At 47.6% G+C, this 21,504-nt stretch overlaps 1 long non-coding RNA gene across 1 annotated transcript in view; it reads right to left on the reverse strand.

Moving 5' to 3' along the window:
• The window catches only part of LOC109547641 (uncharacterized), a 66,456-nt gene that overhangs the window by 34,896 nt on the left and 10,056 nt on the right, over window positions 1-21,504 (reverse strand). Inside the window, exon 3 of the long non-coding RNA XR_012328970.1 lies at window positions 13,520-13,750. This is a non-coding gene — a long non-coding RNA (uncharacterized lncRNA). The remainder of the gene's footprint in view (window positions 1-13,519; window positions 13,751-21,504) is intronic.

Below are 21,504 nucleotides of genomic sequence, written 5' to 3' on the forward strand. Positions count from 1 at the left end.
GTTGTGTTTGTGGTCAGTTCCCTCCCCTCAGCAGTGCTGACTATACAGTCTAGTTGGAAGGAACTGGTGCCCTTGCCCGTGTGGGATGTACCAAACCCTAAACACGCAACCAGAAACCATCTCTGCAGCATAAGCTCACTTCCATATTCTTTAGAACACTCTTGAACTTGGATTTTTAGTCTTTTTTCTCATCCCTCTATAAGGGCTTCTAATCTTTCTCTAGCATGAAATTTAATTATTTCCACTTGGGGTATCAGCCCTGGCTGCTTTGATTTTAAAGTAATCTCTCATTTGCCAAGGAAAATTCATTAGAGCAAATAGCGGTTTTCTCTCTGTCACATCCCATTAAAACGTGGCAAGAATCAGGCAGAGGGGCCAGCAGACCTGTGTTGAGGTCGCCAAGCAGCCACGTGGGCAGCCGAGCCCCTAGCCAGGAGGAGATCGTGAGACAGGAAATTGCCTTTTGAGAGGCAGAGTCAGAGACGCAGGCTATGTATTACACAAACATGTATACATGTACACATACGCATGTGTGTGATCCAGCTCTCAGCAATATTGTAACCTGGCAGCAGAAGACAAACACGCTGGCCTGGGAGTGGTCGCTGTTCTGGAAACTGCACCTTCCAGCAAGTTCAAGTTGAAGAGCCAGTCAGTCTGTGAGGCAAAAGCAGAAAAGGAGCAGCACCCTGGGGCCCGGGGTCCTCTGCCCGGCATGGGTGCAGGCAGGGGCTCGGCAAGTGTTCTCCTGTGTCTGATACTGGGTGTTGTTCTCCCAGCCGTGGCTGGCCTGGAACGCTCTGACCACTGCTGCGTGCGAACATGCCCCTGCCTGGGTTATAGGACCACAGCCTTCGGGAAGCTTACAGTGACCCTCGGCAGGAATTCCCCTTCTCCTCCCTGCATAGCATCTGCCATCACTACATTGCCACTGAGTCGGTTCTTCTCTGACAGGGAGAGTCATCAGGGAATGGCCAGGACATCGTATATTGCAATGGACTGAAGTCCAATTCAAAATGGCTTAGGGTATGTAGCCCAAGGCCCAGGTGTGATCATCAGGCATGGCTGGATCCAGGTGGTCATATTGGAAATTTGTCCCCATCTTTGGTCGCTCCTTCTGAGTAGGCTTCATTGCTGGCTTGGTTTCTCCATGTGGCAGCAACAACGACTCCCAAAGCTTGGGGCTTTCATGTGCTTTGCGTCTAGTCATCAGAAAAAGGGGGGCTTTCCTTCAATAATCCCAGCAGACATGGGTATAATATGTATTGGTCTTGCTAGAGTCAGGTGCCCACCTTGAACCCATCTCAGCAGTCAGGGATGGAAGACCCTCCCAGGAGAGGCCTAGCTTGTGGGCCTCCCCTAGAGACACAAGGTGGGGCAGTCCCACCCAGTCACACTCTCAAGAGTGTCACCCAAGTTACATGCCTTGGAGAGGAGTGAGTCCCCAAAGGAAAACAGGGTGCCCTTATGAAGAGAAAGAGGGTGCTGGACAGACAAGCAGAGCAGGTGCTCCTACAGTTGTCAATTCTAATTAGGAAGCAGGGCAGGGGACCATCAGCCAGTTCACCAGAACAGTTGTGCTGGCTTTTACTAAAACATGACCTACTAAGAACATGGCACTCATTAGCGCTGTGCCTCCCTCATCCCTCTTGCCTTGGACAAAGAAGAGCATATTTAGTAACCCCACTTTGTGCTAGCACTGTGATATGCAACACCGAGGCATATCATAGCTAATCCCTCTACTGAGGTGCTCACTACATAATGTTGAAGGCAAAGATGTTAACAAAAACGCCTAAAGTTATACACAAATGTAATCAGTTCTACAGCAAAAGGCTGTGGAGCAACAATTCTGGTTCGGGGTGGAGTGGTTGAAGGTTTCAGAGCTGACAACATTTGAACTGGGCTTTGAAGTATGAATAGGAGCTCACCAGACAGTAATGAGGTATTCAGACGTTGTATGCAGAGGGAAACAAAATATGAGAGGGTGCAGAGTTGTAAGTGACTCTGTCACAGAAACAAAACCTTCTGCAAACAAGAATACTGTAAGCATAGGCTTTGCTGTTAGTGCAGAGCAATCTTTGTGAATAAGTTAAAAAATACTAACTTAGAACATAGGAAGTGTTTGGCAGGGATGTAGGGAGAGGAGAGAGCTGAAGGTGGAAAAACAGGACCAGATGATGGATGATGTGAAAGAGTCTCGGCCTCATCCCACAGAAAGTGAGGAACCATACATGGGAATCAGCCCACAAACACAGGTTCCCGTGAAGCACTATTAAGGCAAAGTCACTCCCTCTCTTTGCAGCGTGTGCTGCATTTTCGGTGGGTATGCGGCTGGACTTTGGCACAGCGCCCAAAGCTTATGGCATTAAAAGCCACACTGACTTAGACGTAGCTGGTCTGTCTGGGAAGATGGACAGAAGCCAATTCCTCTGAACACAGTCCCTTTTCAGACACTTTACGCAGATTCAAAGTCCAGGAGCAGCAGGCTCTCCCTGCGGTGGGGACGGGGACCCCAGGTCATGTCCACGGTCCTGTAAAGTGGGTTGGCCAATGTGTCACATGGGGGCGAGCAGGACCCCCCTCTTCTACTCATGCCCAGGGCACATGTGGCTCACAGCGGCCAGAAACCAAGGACGGGCCTCCCTCGGCCAAGGTTGTTGAAGTGGGAGGATAGTTCTGCAAGCTGAAGGGTTGGTGCATTGTACCCAGGTGAGATGCCCGTCTCCTAGATGCTCATTCTGGGATCTCAAGATCAGTTTCCTCGTTGACTGCACAATACAGGGAGCCCAGTGATACAGCTGAAAACATAAGAACACCTCACTTTTCTAGAACACTTCCCTCCTGCATGGTCTGGGTCTCAGACACAAACACCTTGGACCAAAGAAATGTTGAGGCTGTGTGTGCCTTTCTGTTTCCTTTAAGCTTTAAGAAAAAAGGTATGAGGTGGCTGATTGCACCAAAAATACAGGCTATTTCTGGCATTCATTCTGAATGCCACCTGACACGGCCAATTTTGGGATCGTACATTTTCCTCTGAAGGACCCTTCGGTCTGGGTTCACAACCATGCAGCCCTGTGCTAGCAAAGTGCCCAGCACGTGGGGTGGCTGCCCCTATAGACAGCTCCTGTGTCCCGCATTTGGACCAAGCAGAGAGGCACAGAGACCCATCTGAGAAAAACAAACCATAGACGATGGTTCCCACAACAGATCAAACGAGGAGTGAACCAGACAGGAAGCCCCGAGTGAAGGTGGGGCCTGCCCATTCCCATGAGAATCTCCACGCACATCCAGGCGGCCCTTCGTACCTGGGGCTTTTTTTTTTCTTTCCCTCCTTGAGTTAACTCATCAATATGCAAACATGCTGGTCTTCATCTAAAAGCAAAACAAAAATCAAGCAGAACCCCCGCTGACGAGCACACGTCAGTCTCCGGATTCCACTTCACTTCTCTGTCTTCCATTACTGCATGGCTTCCCCTGCCCCCACTCTGCTGACCAGGCTTCCAGCCCAGGGGTGGCGGCGGCGCCTCTGAAATGCTCTTGACAAAGTTCCTGTCAACTTCCTGTTGGCAGATGTCAGCCTCATCTGCCTGGTCCTTGCAACAGTATTTGGTCACTTTTGCTGACCTTTGAGAAACCAGGTTTTGAAGTGATTTTTCTGGGAACTTGCAGTTTTTCCGCTGTGCCCTTGGCCACAAGGCTGGATCCTCTTCTCTTCCTAGAAATAATGGAAATCCTTTTGTCTCTCTCCGTACTCAGGGTGTCGCACCCTATCCCAAGAGTTTAAGCACGACCACAATGCTGACAGGTTCCCACATTTAGATGCTCAGCCCTGCTCTCCGGGCTCACATACCCAGCCTCTGCCTGGACGTCTCACCTGGATCTCTGGCCGGCAGCTCACACGGAAAGGTTCAGCGCAGGACCCCTGCCTGCCCTGCCCTGCTCTGCTCAGCATGGCAGAGACCAGCAGCGGCTCGGGCCCCAGGCTCAGGAACTTTCTATAAACCCAGTCTCCTTACGTCGCAAGCCCAGTCCATTAGCAAGTCCCGAGTCTGGCCAATTCCCAGGGTCCGAGCCTCCACGTGCCTCTGGGAGCCTGGAGTCCCGTTCCCTGCACCCGGCCCCGCACAGCAGCCAGCGTTCACCCTCCAGTAACCCGTGTGGCCGAGCTCAGAGGCCCCACTGTGCCCAACAGGCCCAACTCCGTCCTTCCTGCCTTCTCCTGGCGCTGTTTGCCCAGTCGTCAGCCTTTCCCCCCGGGACGAATATTCCAAGCTGGCGTATGCTCTTCTCCAGGCTCACTTCAGTCGTCCACTCGAAGGCCGTGGATACTGGAGCTCTGGTGACCCTGAGCCCACCCTGTTACTTCATCCCCTTGCCCTCCTGGGAGTCCTCACGGCCTGAGGGGCCGCGTGTCTGATCCAACTCCGTCTTCTGACCAAAGGAGCTGCAGGTGCCGTGAGCTCGGGGCCTCGGCTGGTGCCGACTTCGTGCCCTTCATCCAGGCATCTGAGGCAGCAGTGGGTGCTAAGGACATTCTGTGCGTGAATTATGGTAAATTGAAGCTGGGATGGGTTAAGTAATGTAAGCAGTTTTAGTAAGTGGTCTGATGACAAAGCAGTGTAGAAGCTGTGCGCACATCGGGCAGGTAACCTTGTAGCGACCTTGAGGCACAGGCCCCATTTTAATTGTTGGGAGAGAAAGAGGTTGGCATTCATGTTGGAGCAGCAAAAACAGATGCGCAGAGGCAGAAATAGACAAAATGTGTTGATGGAATTTAAAAGAGAGGAGTTTTATAGCATCAGAGAAGTTGGAAGAGAAATCGTGCGAAGTAAGTTGAGACTAATAAATGGAGGGCACCCAGCAATGGGCCACAGAGCCTGGGCTGCAGGGGGCGCGGCAGAGGCTGTGAAGGCATACGGGTGCTGAGGTCCTAGGACTCACCGTGTGTCCAGTCCGTAGGCTTAGTGGGGATTCAACAGAAACAATGGGTCTGCTCTATAAAATCTGTTGACTGGGAAAAGAAGAAAACCCACGTTTTTGTGTCCATTAGCAAGAAAATATACTTCATTTCACATTTTAAATTGAAATGTGTGACATTTACCTTCTTTCTCTATTAAAAAAAATCTGCTTTCAAAAAAGTGATCATATTAAGAAGAAATGAGAAATTCTTACTGACTCAACATTCAATCAGCCTGGATCATTAGACCATAGATTACACATGTCACCAAAAATCCTTCTAAACCAGCATTTGACACAAGAATTGAAATGCAGCATTGAACCAGTTTGAACAAATCTGGAGCAGTGGTGTCTGTGCTTTATATATATATATAATATATATATATATATACACACACATATATATATGTATATATATACAGATATAGATATTTTATATATAGATATAGATATTTATAATTTAAATATCTATATCTATATATATTTCTACTTGTCAAGAGATGATCGGTTAAAGAAAGAGAACATTTTATTCAATACTCCAGGTCCGTTGTGGACAGATCTTAGAGAAAGTCTCCTTTTGCATGAGGTTAAAACAACTGCACTCTATTTCTTTACACTAAAGGAGCCTCTCACTGTTAGCCAAAGTCAGAATACTTGAAGCTTAATGTGCTGCGTCTCCTTATGGAAACTCCTTCTGCAGACGTTTGTGGAGTTTTTGTATCAATGTTTCAGAGGTAAAACCACTTGCCATATGTTACTTCGTCCATTTGCCAGAAAACTTTAACCAAAATCACCTTTTTTTCCCTCTATGAATTTTAGAAATTATATTAAAATTCATCAAGATGGCAGATGAGCATATGAAAAGATGCTCCACGTCGTATGTCATTAGGGAAATAAAAATTAAAACAATGAGATCCCACCACACACATATTAGAACGGCCAAACTCCAGAGCACTGACACCAAATGCCGACAAGGACGTGGAGCAACAGGAACTCTCGTCACTGCCGGTGGGAACGCAAAAGGGTACAGACACTTTGGAAGACAGTCTGGTGATTACTTATAAAACTAAACATACCCTTACAATGTGATCCGGCGATCATGCTCCTTGGTATTTACTCAAAGGGACTGAAAACTTATGCCCACACAAATGTCTATAGCAGCTTTATCCGTAACTGCCAAAACCTGGAAGCAAACGAGATGTCCTTCAGCAGGTGAGTGGATAAATAAACTTGGCCTGTCCAGACAGTGGGATATTAGAATGTCAAGTCCCAACAATCTCTGAGGCGATGCAAAAGGGCAGCTGAGGAGAAAATCCTGCAGTCCTGGAAGGAAGCTCTTTGTTCAAGGGACAATCTTTCCAAGCCGCTCTGTTTCTAGGGGCATCTAAACTCTGCCCTTCTGAATGGGGCAGAGTATCAGGAATTTTCCAATTTTCTAATCTCCAGCTCATCTCCAGAATTCACAGTGGAAAACAGTCTGCAGAGTTGCCTCCGTGGGTTCAATTCTTGGGGTCAAACCCAACATAAGACCCAATTTCTAATCAGCCCAGCCCAGAAGCTGGCGGCTTCCTGCTAAGGGCAGCCCACAGGCTGGTTCTTCTGTTCCCCTGGCCACCGCCAGGGAGCTGGGTCATGTCTCTTGTAGAACAACAAACCAGCCAAGGGCTACCTGTGAATCTCTACAAGCGGGAGATTCTGGAAAGTTAAAGTTAATGCATCATTGCACGTATGGACTGGGGTCGTGGGGGTGAATTTACCCGATAGACCAACATTTTCTTTTTTAAAAAAATTAATTTATTTTGGCTGCATTGGGTCTTCGTTGCTGCACGCGGGCTTTCTCTAGTTGCGGCGAGCGGGGCCCACTCTTTGTTGTGGTGCGTGGGCTTCTCATTGCGGTGGCTTCTCTTGTTGCGGAGCATGGGCTCTAGGCACGCAGGCTTCAGTAGTTGCGGCACGCAGGCTCAGTAGTTGTGGCTAGTGGGCTCTAGAGCGCAGGCTCAGTAGTTGTGGCGCACGAGCTTAGTTGCTCTGCGGCATGTGGGATCTTCCCGGACCAGGGCTCGAACCCGTGTCCCCTGCACTGGCAGGCTGATTCTTAACCACTGTGCCACCAGGGAAGCCCCAGACCAACATTTTCTGTAAAACTTTTCGACAAGTGGAAGACAGTGTGGTTGAAACGTAACAAGCAGGATTACCCAGAAATGACCCCAGGGGCAACTTCCATTCTGAGGGCCACGGCACTCAGACCACCCCTCAGCAGGAGGACCCCAGGGACCAGGTGCTGGGAGCTGCTGGCCCCATGTCCCGAGCAGGAGCTTGCCACCCAGAGCCCTCTCCTGAACACTCAGCCCATGGGAGGGGCTCAGAGGGACGCTCACCCCTCGCAGAGCGGCCCCAGCACGCCACGGCCCCACCAGGACCGGGCGCCCCTCGTCCCCCCAGGCTAAGTCTGCCCCCACCTGAGTGTGAACACACCTCAGCTGCCAGAGCTTCGATGGAAACAGTGGTTTCATTCTCTGTCTCTCAGTGATGGATCTTTCAAATAATGTCACACTCAGGTCCTGGGCCCTAGACTCAGAACTCACTGGAGGAGTGCGAGTGGCCGACGCAGGGGTGCGGGCTCGGGAGCAGCTGGCATGTGCTGACCCCGGGGCTCCTTTTCCCCACCCTCCTCCTGCACCAGAGCCCCCACCGTGGCCAGAAGCTCCACACCTCCTTCCTCTGCCCAGGCCCTTTCTTCGGGTCTGAATTTCACCCATAAACTCCCTGCTGGTGGCTGAGGAGAAGGCAGGAGGGTCAGAGTCAGAGGAAGAAGATGTGAGAAGAAGTTGCCCGGAGGCCTTGAAGGTGGAGGAGGGGGCAGGAGCCTCGAGGAGCTGCAAGAAGACAGGGAAGAGGTTCCCCCAGAAGCCTCCAGAAGGAACTGCCTGTGCATTCACTTCAGGCTTCTGTCTCTACAACTGTAAGATCATAAATATGTGCTGTTCTAAGCCAGTGAATTTTTGGAAATGTTCTACAGCAGCAATGGGAACCCTAATTCATCACCATTTCCTTGTTTTCACTCTCCAGTTTTCTTACTGACTTTATGGTGTGTGGTGATCAGAACTGCATATACTACTCTGTGAGAGGGCAGGGCAATATCGGTCAGATTTGCTTGGTGGCCAGGAAAATTATTTCGTAACCTCAAGAGAAGAGTACAGACCAGAACCTTTGGAGACAGCCTTCTAGAGAATCCTGGGTACCAGGAAGCACACTGACTTTGAATTTTAGTGAATGATTATATTGTCCACAATAACAGTGATGTACTGTATTCTTTTCTACAACTGACCCTGTTCTAAGTCTCATTAGAAAGTTGAAAGCCCATTTAAGGAGTCTGGGAAGATGGTGGCAATTTAGTGTTTTTGTATTTTCCCAAAATTCTCCCAGAAACAGACATACTAGATCCGAAAGCAAAACTAAGAACCCAATACCCACGGATCCCACAGTTCTGGAACAGTCTGAACCCTATCAACTCAAAACTAACAGAGCTCCCCCAGCACCCAGATTCCCTCCCTCAGGAGAAACTCCTGAGGACTGAATCTGGCCAAATTGATCAGGACGCACAGTAGGGGCAGAGGAGAAGACACCTCGCAGGTGGTCGGGGAGGGGAGACAAGCGGGTTGATTTCTGAACCGCCCAGGCTAAATTGCTCATCGCTTTGTGAAAACAACAAAAGAGGAAGCACCAGGGCTTCAAAGTTAAAAAGCTATGCCAGCCCATTGCTATCTCCTGGCGATTCAGGAAAAGTCTTTGTTTTGTTTTATTTTTAAAAATAAGCAGCATGAACAATCACAGGAAAATCTCCCCGAGCATTGTCAATTCCCTGCCAACAATAAAGGCAAGCTAGGAAAATACAGGGCTTCCTGCTACTGAAACACACCCATAATAGCAATAACTATAACAATAACAGGAGGAAACCACTAAGTTAAAAGCGGGAGCGGGCATGGGCATTGTTATTCTGAGATTAACATTTTTACATTGAGGTCAGATTGAGTCATTACTTTGATATCACTGAGAATCAAAATAGTGTGAGTGAAAGGAGACGGTCATGCAATGGATGAGGTTAAGTAAAAACACTGTATTCCTAAATTCGAATGGGAATTACGGATATGAAATGACTAGCTTTGTACAGAAAAGGACTGAAAACAGTGACCAAACCCGATCAGTAGTCACCCCCAGTGAGTAGATTTCTCACTAAAACCATCCGTGGCTTCTGGGAGAAATGGAAGATTTCATGTCTGAGTCGGGAAATGCAACATCTAAAACATCGTGTCCACCGGAAAACAAGAAAGCCACCAAAGGTCTCCAGGTCCACGTCAAAAGGATTCACTGAAGAGGCCCCCACCGACTGAAGATGTGAGAATTACCGCACTGAAACACATCTAATGTTTAAATCCACGAGTTAACAGACATTAAAACAAACTAAAACAAAAAGCGCAAAATCTAAATTGAACCTCAAGGTACAAGTAGTTGATGAGGGAAAGTGTTTTTTGTTTTTTTAAAATAGAAGCTTGGAATTAAAATGTCACTGTTTCACAACTCAGCATACCTGAGTAAATCTAGGCAACCATTTTCAAAGGCTGGTAACATCACCAAGAGAGACAGCCAGGCACCGGGGTTCCCGTGATGGGATCTGCTTTGGTGCCCGGAGGCCTCCAGCTGGCCCCAAAACACTCACCCTTCCACAGCTCTGCATTCTCCCAGCTAAATGAGGCCACAGATTAACAGATACCATGCTGGGTGTTTTGTTTTGCTAAGCAATTATTGTCAACTTTTTGCTTAATGACAGAAATGCAATTACCTCCCATCTTTCAGAGATCCTTAGGGTGGATGCAACAGTACCATATCTGGAATTGCCCCAACACCCCTGGGGGAGAGTGGTAGGCAGGGCAAAGATGGAACCAGATCGCTCAGCTGTATAACTTATTCTCTCTACTGACAAATTTTCACAATAAGAAAAAAAACAAGACAAACATGCACAAAGCCACACATACTCATTTAGATGAGAACCTGAATGGATTTGGTCCTACAGGGCTTGTGGAGCCACTGAGGGTGGAAATTAGAACCGGGAGACGTTTTTGTTCTACGGCACCTCCTGAGCAGTTTTGCAGCATTAAGAGCATTTTAAGTTGTACCCAAACTCTCACCAAAAAGAGATCTCCCTGATCCATTCTTATGCAAGGAGCTGTGATGTCAGCTTTGTTGATTTAAATTTTAAGCAAAGGGTAGATGGGGGTGACCAGGGGCCGGGAGGTAGGGGAGGTGGGCAGGAGCTGGTCACAGAGACAAAGCTGCAGGGACGCAGGGTGAGCAGTCCCGAGACTACTGTCCAGCACGGTGACTGCAGGTGATAACGCTGGGTCAGGTCCTGGAAATTCGCTCAGGGAGTAGACCTCAGGTGCTCTGACCACACACAGTGGTCACTACGTGAGCCAGACGTGCTAATTAGCTTGACTGTAGTAACTGTTTCACTGTGTGTGTTTCAAACCAGCATGCTGGACACCCTAAAAATTTTAAATTCTTATTTAAATTTTAAAAATTTAAATGCTGAAGAGCTGTGAAAGTGCACTTCTGCTAAATGCCGCCTTCCCGTTGCTTCTGGTATGAGTGGCACCCTCGAAGGCCGCGGCTGTTCCTCGTTCTCCTCTGCAGTCCTAGAAGTAGGTGGTACCGTAACCAAACTGGAGTTGAGGTTCACGGGTCACACGGCCCTGGGAGCAGGTGCCCCAGAGAGCTGCCCTAACGTTCTTGCCCAGGGCTTCCTCTTCCCTCTGAGCTTCACGTTTACCCCAAGGGAGCCTCGCACCCTCCTCACAGCCCCACCTGCTCCTGGTACGTGCACTGCAGGCCTCTGCCCACATTGGCCCCTGGAGCCCCGCACAGAGGGGAGGGCTGGCAGGCGCCGTGCTCCTCCCACAAAGCTGGCTCCACTCGCCTCTGCAACTTCCTTTTTCTCTTTCCCGAATCTCCAGTCCCAGAGCATGTCCCGTGGTTAGTGGGCACCTGTGCTGTCTGCCAGGGCCTCCTGATGGGGCTCCCCAGCTGCCCGCCACTCGACACCCTCCGTGTGAAGACAGGCTGGTCCTCTGGGGGTGAATCATGTGGTTACGTACATGCTCAAAAAACTCCAAACTTGTCCTCAGCCTGTGAGGCTCTGCAAATCCAGCCCTGCCTTTTCTCTCCAAACTCAGGTCCCGAGCCGGCCCCTCGATCTCGTGGCTCCAGCCCCCGTGGGCTTCTCTCTGAGCTGCAAGGGGAGAGTTCCATTCCCCTCGTAGGACCCTCACTCTCACTGTCCTGTGTGCTAATCTTCACATCTGTCTGTGCAGCTGTGATTCGGATCTGGTGAACTGACATGGCTTCCAGGTGATCTTTATCCCGCTGATTTGATCACGGACCTAAGCCTCTGTGTTTTCTTGACTGTGTTTTAGCGAAGCCTCTTGCTCCCCGGCGGGTGCACGTTACCTGGGAACAGCCCCGTCTTGCTGGCCCTGCTCACCCTCCACCTCTGGGTCCTGCCGCAGTGCTGGGCCCAGACTGAGTGCTCAGTGAAGGAATTTCTGCCCCTTGGTCTCCACTCCACTCCTGCTGTCTCCCCAGAGCAAGTTTTGTTAGTTCCCCTCCCAATGCGTTTTTCCATTTTCTTGGAAGGAAAAGGGTGCAGATCCTCCCTAAGCCAAGGTCAGCTCCCTTGCAGGGACTTCCTGCAGATGCTGCCGTTGGAGCTGCACCTGGGGCCAGGCACCTTCCCTGAGCGCTGGGTCCTCTGTCTGGAAGGGGCAGGGTGGGCCGTGGGGGACGAAGTCAGACCAGAGATGAGGCCCCATGGCTCTGAGGAGCAGATGCCCAGGTTCCCAGGGGTCATTTCATTCCCATCTCCGCCCCCGACCCTGCTGTCCCCTCAGGAATCATGAGCGGTCCCGACTCCTGTCTCTCCTAGATCCCTGGATGCTGGACCCCAAGGGAGCCTCACTCGGGAACGTGTTTGTCGTTGATGGGTTTCCGTTTGTTGACCAGGCTCAGCAGCTGCAGGAATCAAGCTCTCCTCCTACAGAAACACCAGACCCCCAAAGGGGCCTTCAGTTACCCCTTCCAGTTGCTCCAAGTTAATTAAAAACAAAGTGCTCACTGGTTCAGGTGTCTGCTATTTGTTTTGACGAGGACTGGCTGTCTCTCTGGGAAGAGGCAGCTATGGACCAGCTCCCTGGCACGGCCAGCTGCATCTCAGCTCAGATTGGGACCGAGGCCACTGGCAGAAACTTTGTTCTCCTGACCTTGAGAGGATGACAGCCAGGAGCCCCTTTGGACTGAATAATCCTATAAAGTGCTCAGTGGCCTGGAAAAAATGATTTTTTCAGCTTTAATCCGTTATGATATGTTATTTGAAAATGTAATCTTCCGTGCAAACAAGCAGCACACTGGCCTCCTTTGCTGGCCTGACGTCCCCGTCTGGGCTGACAGTGTCTCTTCAAACCCGTCCTCTGGTCGTGTCTGCAGGCTGTGAACTACTTGCATATTGGGGAACCTCGAGCCGGCGTGAAAAGTGAATTCAGTCCTTAGTAACCAGGTGGCCTTGTCTCTGGGACCCCGGCTAACAGATAGGAAGCACCAGGCTCTGCAAGGGAACTGAACACAAACGTCCACGCCCTCCAGGGACTGAGTACATCTAAACCCTCTAATCCTTTCTGAGAACCTGTCTCGCTTGTTTGGATTACACCAGTTCAAGGGGGGCTTCGGGGTCATGCACCTAACTGGACCTGAGGAGCTGGGGGCTGCCACGGCCGCCCCATGCCCCCTCTTCTCTGCCCAGCAGAGTCCTGCCCTCAGCCCCTGGACACAGGCCCAACCATGGGGAGGGAGTGTAAGGACGAACCCCTGGACACATGCTCTGGGGAACGCCAGGCACAGCCCAAGGTGACGTGTCTGATCAAGGGACCCCCACCGCATCTTCAGGATCCAGTCCCTGGGCTCCGTGGGGCAGAGTAAAGGGATGTCAGGGTTGTGGAAGGAACATAGGTTTGGGTGAAAGAGGGTCTGGGTTTGATCCTGCCTCTGTCGCTCAGGGCCTTTGGGAAGACATACTCAGTTCCCACACAGAGGTGCAGGACGATGCTGGCTTCCTCCCTCGGACAAGGAGGTGAGGGTACACCCAGCCTGGCCGGGCAGCAGCTGCTCACATTGGCACTTCCACCCTCTGCCTTATTTGTGCATTATACACTGATCTGTGCTGTGGAGGAAAGGCCCTCCTCCCTCCTGGGAGGGCATCAGGCACGGCACTCGTGAGAGAGGTGGGGTGCTGGGACCCTGCCTCACGGCCTGCCCCCACCATCTGCAGGAAGGACTGTGGTGCCCAGTCACATACGGACTCACAGCAGGAGCGAGGGCACCCACCCCCCCAAGCTCCCTTCCCACCACACGGGGCTCCACCCCACATCCTGCCCGCAAACAAGACACGCAGGCCAGCCTGTCCTCAGGAGCAAGGATGGCCCACGCCCTTCGGGGCAGGAAGAGGCGGCAGCAAGCTTACCTGCAGCATATGGACAGATGGGGTTACTCCAAGCCCTTGGGGACTCTGGCAAAGTCGTGTTGGAGAGAGGGGAGCTACTGCCATCTGGTGGACGACGCTGGAGATGCTGCCCAAGGTCTCGCGGGCAGGACACCCCACACGGAGGACCCTCTGCTCCCAAAGCAGGAACTGACTCGGCTCTGGACTCACGCTGTCCAACAGAATCACGTGAAATGTTAAGTGTGCTGGTAGCTACAGGAAAAAGTAAAAAGAAATTAATTTTCATAACATTTTATTTAACCCAACGGATCCAAAATATGATTCTTTAACCATGTACTCAATCTAAACATTACTAGTGAGGTTATTTTACACTTTTCTTCCTCCCCAGCACATCTGGGTTCCAGTGTGAATTTCACACCGACCGCACCTCTTGGTGCAGACCGGCCGATTTCCAGGTCCAGGAGCCTCTGTCATCTTGGACCAGTGGTGGCCTGCCAGAGTCTGGTGTCTCCTTTCTGAAAAGTGGAAGAGTCTCAACTACCCTGTAAATTGAGCCTCCAGTACTTACTGGCTGGTATTGTTCCCACCAGGGTCAGAGGTTTTCTAAGACAGGGTTTTGCACTTCATTTGTATCTGTGAAGCTCCTCAGCCACCTGGCAGAGTAGATGCTCAACTTCTGAGTCCCTTTGGCTGCTGAAGTACTGCAGATGAGCGTGAAACCAGACATCTGTTCCTCAAGGTTGGAGGCTGGAGTCCAAGGTCAAGGTGCTGGGGACCTGGGGTTGGGTGAGGACCCGCTTCCTGGTCTGCAGATCCTGTTTTCCCTGAGTTCCCATGAGCACCGAGAAGCTGTTTAAAGCTTCGAGGATGCTGTAGTCACAGGCCTCAGGGGCTGGGGGAGGGAGCAGACCTGTGAGCCTGGGCAGGAGGGCCAAGTCCACTGCCCTAACCTTGATATGTGTTGATCCCAGTCAAGGCATTGAAGAAGGGACATCCTGCACCAGATCCTCGGTCTTTAGTCTGCCTGGGGGTGGGGGGAGAACTCTCTCTCTCTGCTTCTTGACCTACCTACCATAAGGAACTTGGGTAGTCACTCAAAAAACAGAATAAAGCAGACTGAATTGTAATTAAGATGAAGGAAGAAAAAAAGGTGGGCACTAATTAACCAAGGAAAGGAATGATGCTTCAATGGAGACGATGACACAGATGAATGAGTTTGCTGCAGATTTGGTTCCCACCTTCCTAGAATGATCTGCCAAAAGGGAGGCATCCTCAGCCATGGTTTAGTCAACGTGCAGGAGGTAAAACTAACCATTATCCAGGGAATTTGTTGCTCTTCCTGGTATGAAGTCAGTGGGAAGGGATTTCTCCTGGGAGGTCTATGAAGGTCACCATCTCCAACTTTCTGTCCTTGGATGACATGAGAGAATTCACCCTGGAGGAAGACCATATGGATGCCATCTGTGCATCCAGGGTCGCCTCTGTCAAAGCTCTCACTCTGGATGATATATGAGTGCCCGAATTATAAATACGATGAGTGTGGAAGAGTCTTCACCACAGCTGTAACCTAACATACCAGAGAGCGCACACAGGGTGAAAATCAACGTCTCTGTAACCCCTAAGTTTTCTTTTTTAAAAATTTTATTTATTTATTTTTGGCTGTGTTGGGTCTTCGTTGCTCTGCGTGGGCTTTCTCTAGTTGCGGCGAGCGGGGACTACTCTTTTGTTGTGGTGCGTGGGCTTCTCACTGCGGTGGCTTCTCTTGTTGCGGAGCACGGGCTCTAGGCACGTGGGCTGCAGTAGTTGTGGCACATGGGCTCAGTAGTTGTAGTGCACGGGCTTAGTTGCTCCACTGCATGTGGGATCTTACGGGACCAGGGCTCGAATCCATGTATTGGCAGGCGGATTCGTAACCACTGCGCCACCAGGGAAGCCCCCGTAACTTATCCTTAAACAACACGAGTGACCTCCATTTGGGAGGAAGCCTCTCTCTGTTCCCACTGCAGCAGGGACTTCATCTAAGCTTCAGCGTTAGTGTGCACAAGAAAATTCAGGGTAGGAAAAACTATAAAAACAGGAAAATCTTTAGAAAAGTAGACAAGTCTTTACCAGGAGAAGCAAGTTGGAAATGAAATAACACATAACTCATGCTGGAGAAGTTATTAAATGAAAGAAATGTAAAAAGCCCTTTACTTATAGAATATGTGAGACTGCACACTGTATAAAACACTCAGTGTAATGAATTAAGGAAAGCCTTCAGTGATTTCCAACCCCTTAGGTAATATTAAAGTTCCCATACTGAGGAGATACCAATCCTAAAATCAAAGTGAAAAAGCCTTCAGCGGAAATTCATGTTAGAAGTCTCAGAATTGGAAAAACCTCCATCATAAATGTTTTACAACACAATTCATCCATAAATTCAAACTTCTGCCTAATGACTTATTATTGAATATAAAATAAAATAAAATGTAGGAACATGGAACAATTTGGGAATGTTGAGTGCAGAATTTTGTGAAAATTATTACATTACATTTTAAAATGTAATATATAAATATATAGATTAAAAGTTGCAGCTGAAAAGTTATTATGTTGGTCACTTTCCAGTTTTTTTACATAGCTCTAAATATAATTAAGATGACTGGGGTCAATTAGAAAATAAATTTCTGTGTTAACGGAAATATGTAGAATATGAGTGTTAACTATACTCTGCATAGCTATAGTCCAGCTTTCTTTGCTTATTTTTAACAAATGTACCTTCTCCATCCTTTTACTTCTAATATATCTGTATCTTTATATTTAATGTGGGTTTCTTTTACATAACGTATAGTTGAGTCTTTTTTTCTTTTTTTAAAAATCCCCTCTGACAGTCTTTTTTTTTGGCTGTGCCCCACAGGCTTGTGGGATCTTAGCTCCCTGACCAGGGATTGCACCAGGCCCTCGGCAGTGAGAGCGCACAGTCCTAACCACTGGACTGCCAGGGAATTCCCAGTCTTTCTTTTAATTGATGTATTTAAACGTCTGATGTTTAAAGTGGTTACTGTTACTATTGGATTGGTATCTATCCTATTTGTAACTGTTTTCTATTCATTGCCCTTGTTCTTTATTATTTTTTTTTGTCTTCCAATTTTTTCTCCCTTATCTGGTTTTAACTGAGCATTTTATATAATTTATATAATGCCATTCTTTGTTCTTACTGTATCAATTAATCAATCATACTTCTAGAAAATGTTTGTCACTGTCCTTGAGTTTGCAATATGCATTTACAACTAATCTAAGTCTACTTTAAAGTGACACCATGCCACTTGCAAGTACCTTACAACAGACTACAGGCTTCCCTGCTATCCACTTTCTTATATGTTAGCAATGAACAACTGGAATTTGAAATAAATTATTTATATTAGCACCCAAAAAATGAAATCCTTAGGCATAAATCTAATAAAAGATATATAAGACTTATATGAAGAAAAGTACAAAACTCAGTGAAATCAATAAATATGTAAATAAAAGTAAAGCTAGTCCATGTACATGGTGAGGAAGACACAATTCTGTCACGTTATCAGATCTTCCTGATTTTGACCTGCACATTCAATAGAATGGCAGTCAAAATCCCAGCAAATTATTTTGGGGGTATCAACAAATTGATTTTAAAGTTTATATGAAAAGACAGAAGACCAAAAACTAACCTAACATTGAAGGAGAAAAACAAAGTTGGAACACTGACACCACCCAACTTTAATACTTAAAGTTACCATAAAGCTACAGTGATCAAGACACTGTGGTATTAACAAAAGAATAGACAAACAGTTTAATAGAACAGAATAGAAAGCACAGAAAGAGAGTCATACAAATATACTGGACTGATCTCTGACAAAGGCACACAGGCAATTCAATGAGGAAACAACAGTCTTTTGAACAAATGGTGTTGGAACAACTGGACAGCCACAAGCAAAATAATGAATTTAGATGCAGATATTACACCCTTCATAAAAATCAACTGAAACTGCATCATAGACTTAAATGTAAAATATAAAACTCCTAGAAGAAAACATAAGAGAAAGTCTAGATGACTCTGGGTTTGGAGATGACATTTTAGGTGCAGTGCCAAAGCCATGATTCATGTCAGAAAAAAATTGATAAATTGGACTTCATTAAAATTTAAGGTACTTCCCTGGTAGTCCAGTGGTAAAGAATCCACCTTACAATTCAGGGGACCCAGGTTCGATCCCTGGTCAGGGAACTAAGATCCCACATGCCACAACTAAGCCCCTCGGGCCACAACTACTGAGCTTGCGTGCCTCAACTAGCGGGCCTGTGTGCTGTAAACTACACAGCCCACACGCCCTGGAGCTTGCACGCCACAACTAGAGAAGAGAAAACCCGCACGCCACAACTAGAGAGAAGCCCATGCACCACAACGAAGAGCCCGCATGCCGCAACAAAAGATCCTGCACACCTCAACAAAGATCCCGCATGCCGCAACTAAGACCTGACGCAGCCAAAAATAAATAATAATAAATCTTAAAAGAAATTTTAAAAGTTCAACCCAATTAAAAATGCACAAACTATCTGAGCAGACACCTGACTAAAGACATACAGATGGCAAAGATCCAACATGTCATAAGGGAACTGCAAATTAAAAGACCTGTTAGCATGGCTAAAACACAGAACACTGACAACACCAAATGTAAACAAGGATATGGGACAACAGGTGCTCTCGCTCACTCCTGCCGGGAATGTAAAATGATACAGCCAGTTTGAGACACTGAAGCTACTTTTCTCCACTGGGGAGGTGAGGCTCAGTTCATTATCTTTCCAAAACGCAAACCTGCTCAGGCACCCACAGCTGGTGCTGAAGTCCACTGGGGTCTCACTCTAGCAGAAAAACCATCACAATCACCACAGACACCATAACCTGCATGATGGTTTTGCTTCTGTGGCAACAGTGCTCACTCCTTCAGAGAAACTTGTCTGACTTAAAAGAGACTTTATGGGACTCTGGAATATGGGGACCGCCTGCTACATGAATGCAGCACTGCAAAATCTGACATATACGCCATCCCTTGGCAACTCTACACCGACTCAGGGGTACTCTCAGATTTGTTGGCATTAAGGATTCTGCATCCTATGTACTAGGCAAGCCATCATCATTGTGATGTTATCAAGTCATCACACCCGTGAGTTGCTGGCTTCCATACACACAAGCAGGAAGATGTCCATGAATTTCTGATGTTCACTGTCAAAGCCATGCAGAAGGCACGTTTGCAAGGTGACAAGTAGTTACAGTGTCACTTCAAGGGCACCACCCTAACATGACCAATATTTGGAGGGTGCTGGAGACCTTAAATCAAGTGTCTCCATTGCAAGGGCATTTTAAACACCTTTGACCCTTACCTGGACATTAAGCTGGATATCAAGGTAGCTGAGAGTGAGAGCCAAGCTTCAGGATAGTCGATGAAGCCCAAAGAGCTGGACCACGAAAACTCCTGTCATTGTAGTGTTTGTCTAAAGAAGGTGCCTACTGCCAATGTTTACTTTGCACACTCCCTCTAAGGTCCTCATCCTTGTACTGAAACAGTTCACAGGTGACAAAATTGCTGAGTAACCATATCCTGAGTGTCTTGACGTGCAAATCTTCCTGTCTCAGCAGAACGCAGGACAACTTGTCTATTTACTCTAGGCTGTGCTGGTCTATGCCGCTTTGAGTTGTCTCAATGGACATTACTTCTGATATGTAAAAACTGGGAGAAAAAAAGAGTGGGATGATGGATGATCTAAGGTCGCCACCTGTGACATGACTTCTTTCCTGAGCCAAACTGCCTATGTCCTCTTTAACACTCAGAAGAGCGAACTGGAAAGAAAGAGTGGGAGTCTGGCAATAGGTAGGGAATCAACAGCCCTTGGGCTGATGACACAGCCATGGGAGCAGATTTAGGAAGCCCTGAAGGAGATGCCTACATCCAAGTTCCTGAGTCACAGGAGAATTTGGAAGAAACACCAACCAAAGGAGTCACCTTAGACCAGGGGAAATTTCTCCAAGAACAAAACTGACCAAAGCCTGAATTCAACCTCAGGAAAACAGAATTCACCCCGGGGCGCTGCAGTGCAGTTGTGATTCAGCAGTCAAAATAAAGAGGTGGGATGAGAAGAATCTCCAGAGGAGGAAAACTACCTGCTAGTGTATGAGAGCTAAGTATGAGAACAGAGGTATTTTTTGCATATCACCTTGCCTTGGTCAGATATGGGATTTTGTATTTGAGCTTATGTTCTGTAAAATTCAGAGATGTGGGGAATGTGTGTTGGCGTTCTATATGTGAAGATTCATAAACTTTTGGGGTTATAGAGACAGCAGGGAAAGTTTTATTTGAAAATGGGGGTAGAAGGCACTTTGCCTTAATGGTGGAGCTTTTTATGGAGACACGTAAATGCTCTAGGAATAGTTTTTTTCCCTGTATTTTGGCTGCATAGTATTAATATCTTACAGAGTTCTCCTGGTTGCCACCTCTATCTTTAAAAGTTATGTATCCTCGGGCTTCCCTGGTGGCGCAGTGGTTGAGAGTCCGCCTGCCGATGCAGGGGACACGGGTTCATGCCCTGGTCCGGGAAGATCCCACATGCCACAGAGCGGCTGGGCCCGTGAGCCATGGCCACTGGGCCTGCGCGTCCGGAGCCTGTGCTCTGCAATGGGAGAGGCCGCAACAGTGAGAGGCTCGCGTACCGCAAAAAAAAAAAAAAAAAAAAAAAAAAAAAGTTATGTATCCTCTTTCCCTAAAACAATGATCTTTCCACGCAATAAATAGAAAGCTCGTATGAAACTGAAACTAAATTATAAACAGCAAATGTCCAAATCCATAAAGATATAAATACAGGGAAAACTAACTAAATGCTATATGCTATGTTTACTTGCTTCAGTTCATTAAAATAGAAGTTATATAAGAACTTCCTGAAAACTCAATTAATTTTTTTTATATATAGTGGGGTACAGAGGAATTCAGAAACATTTACAGCACAAAATGACAATGTCACCAGTTTTCAACATTTCCTAACAGATACACTTACATGTTAGAACATGTTGGCTTGGGAAAACTGAGTATTTAAAACAATGGGGTATTGGAAAAACAGCGACAAACATCCAAAAGAGCAAAAAGGAACAGTAAAAATTACAAGCATACAAGCGATATATATAGAACAAAAAAGAGGATGTCACAGAAGCTGTTCTTGAAAAGATTTATAACCTGAATTCACATGGGGCACATCATGTAAAAGAGTAATACTAGAAACAAACAAAACACAGACGAAAAAAGGGGCAAATAATTATGGACAAAGCAGATATGGGAATTACTTTCAATTATATGAATAATTCCAAGACAATGACACTAAAAAACACAAATTCTGAGCCTGTTCCCCAGTGTTTGTGGAAACTGACTTTATAAAGATAAGCCCGCTGTCACTGAAAGGCAGCATCTTCCCAAAAAAACCCTCCTAAACACACAGGCCTGGACGTGTGCGTTAGTGTGCATGTGGGATGGGAGCCAAGGGTCAGATAGTAAACTTCCACATGGGGACCGTATTTGTTGGATGTACAGTGGCTTTTTTCTTATGGTTCATACTTGTACGCATTACTTGCATCTTATCTGAGAGTATCAAATAAACAATAAAAGTGATGTCATTTTGAGAAAGCATTTTGAAAAAATGGAAGATGTCACAAAGGACACTATATTAGTTTCCTAGGGTTCCCATAACAAATTACCACAAACTTGGGAGCTTAAAACAAGAGTAATTTATTCTCTCAAAGCCCCCAAAAATGTGCTGGCAGGGCCACATCCCCTCCACAGACTCTGGGGAGCCCCCCCAGCCCCCCGCCCTCCAGCTTCTGGCAGCTCCTGGCCTCTGCTGGCTCATCTCAGTCTCCGTCACCACATGGCCTCTCTCCCTGCGGCTCACACTCCCTCTCATCTCTGACAAAGATACCACTCACTGGACTTAGGGTCCACAATAAATTAAGGAAA

Source organism: Tursiops truncatus, chromosome 21 (assembly GCF_011762595.2).
Source record: "Tursiops truncatus isolate mTurTru1 chromosome 21, mTurTru1.mat.Y, whole genome shotgun sequence".
NCBI classification, from domain to species: Eukaryota; Metazoa; Chordata; class Mammalia; order Artiodactyla; family Delphinidae; genus Tursiops; species Tursiops truncatus.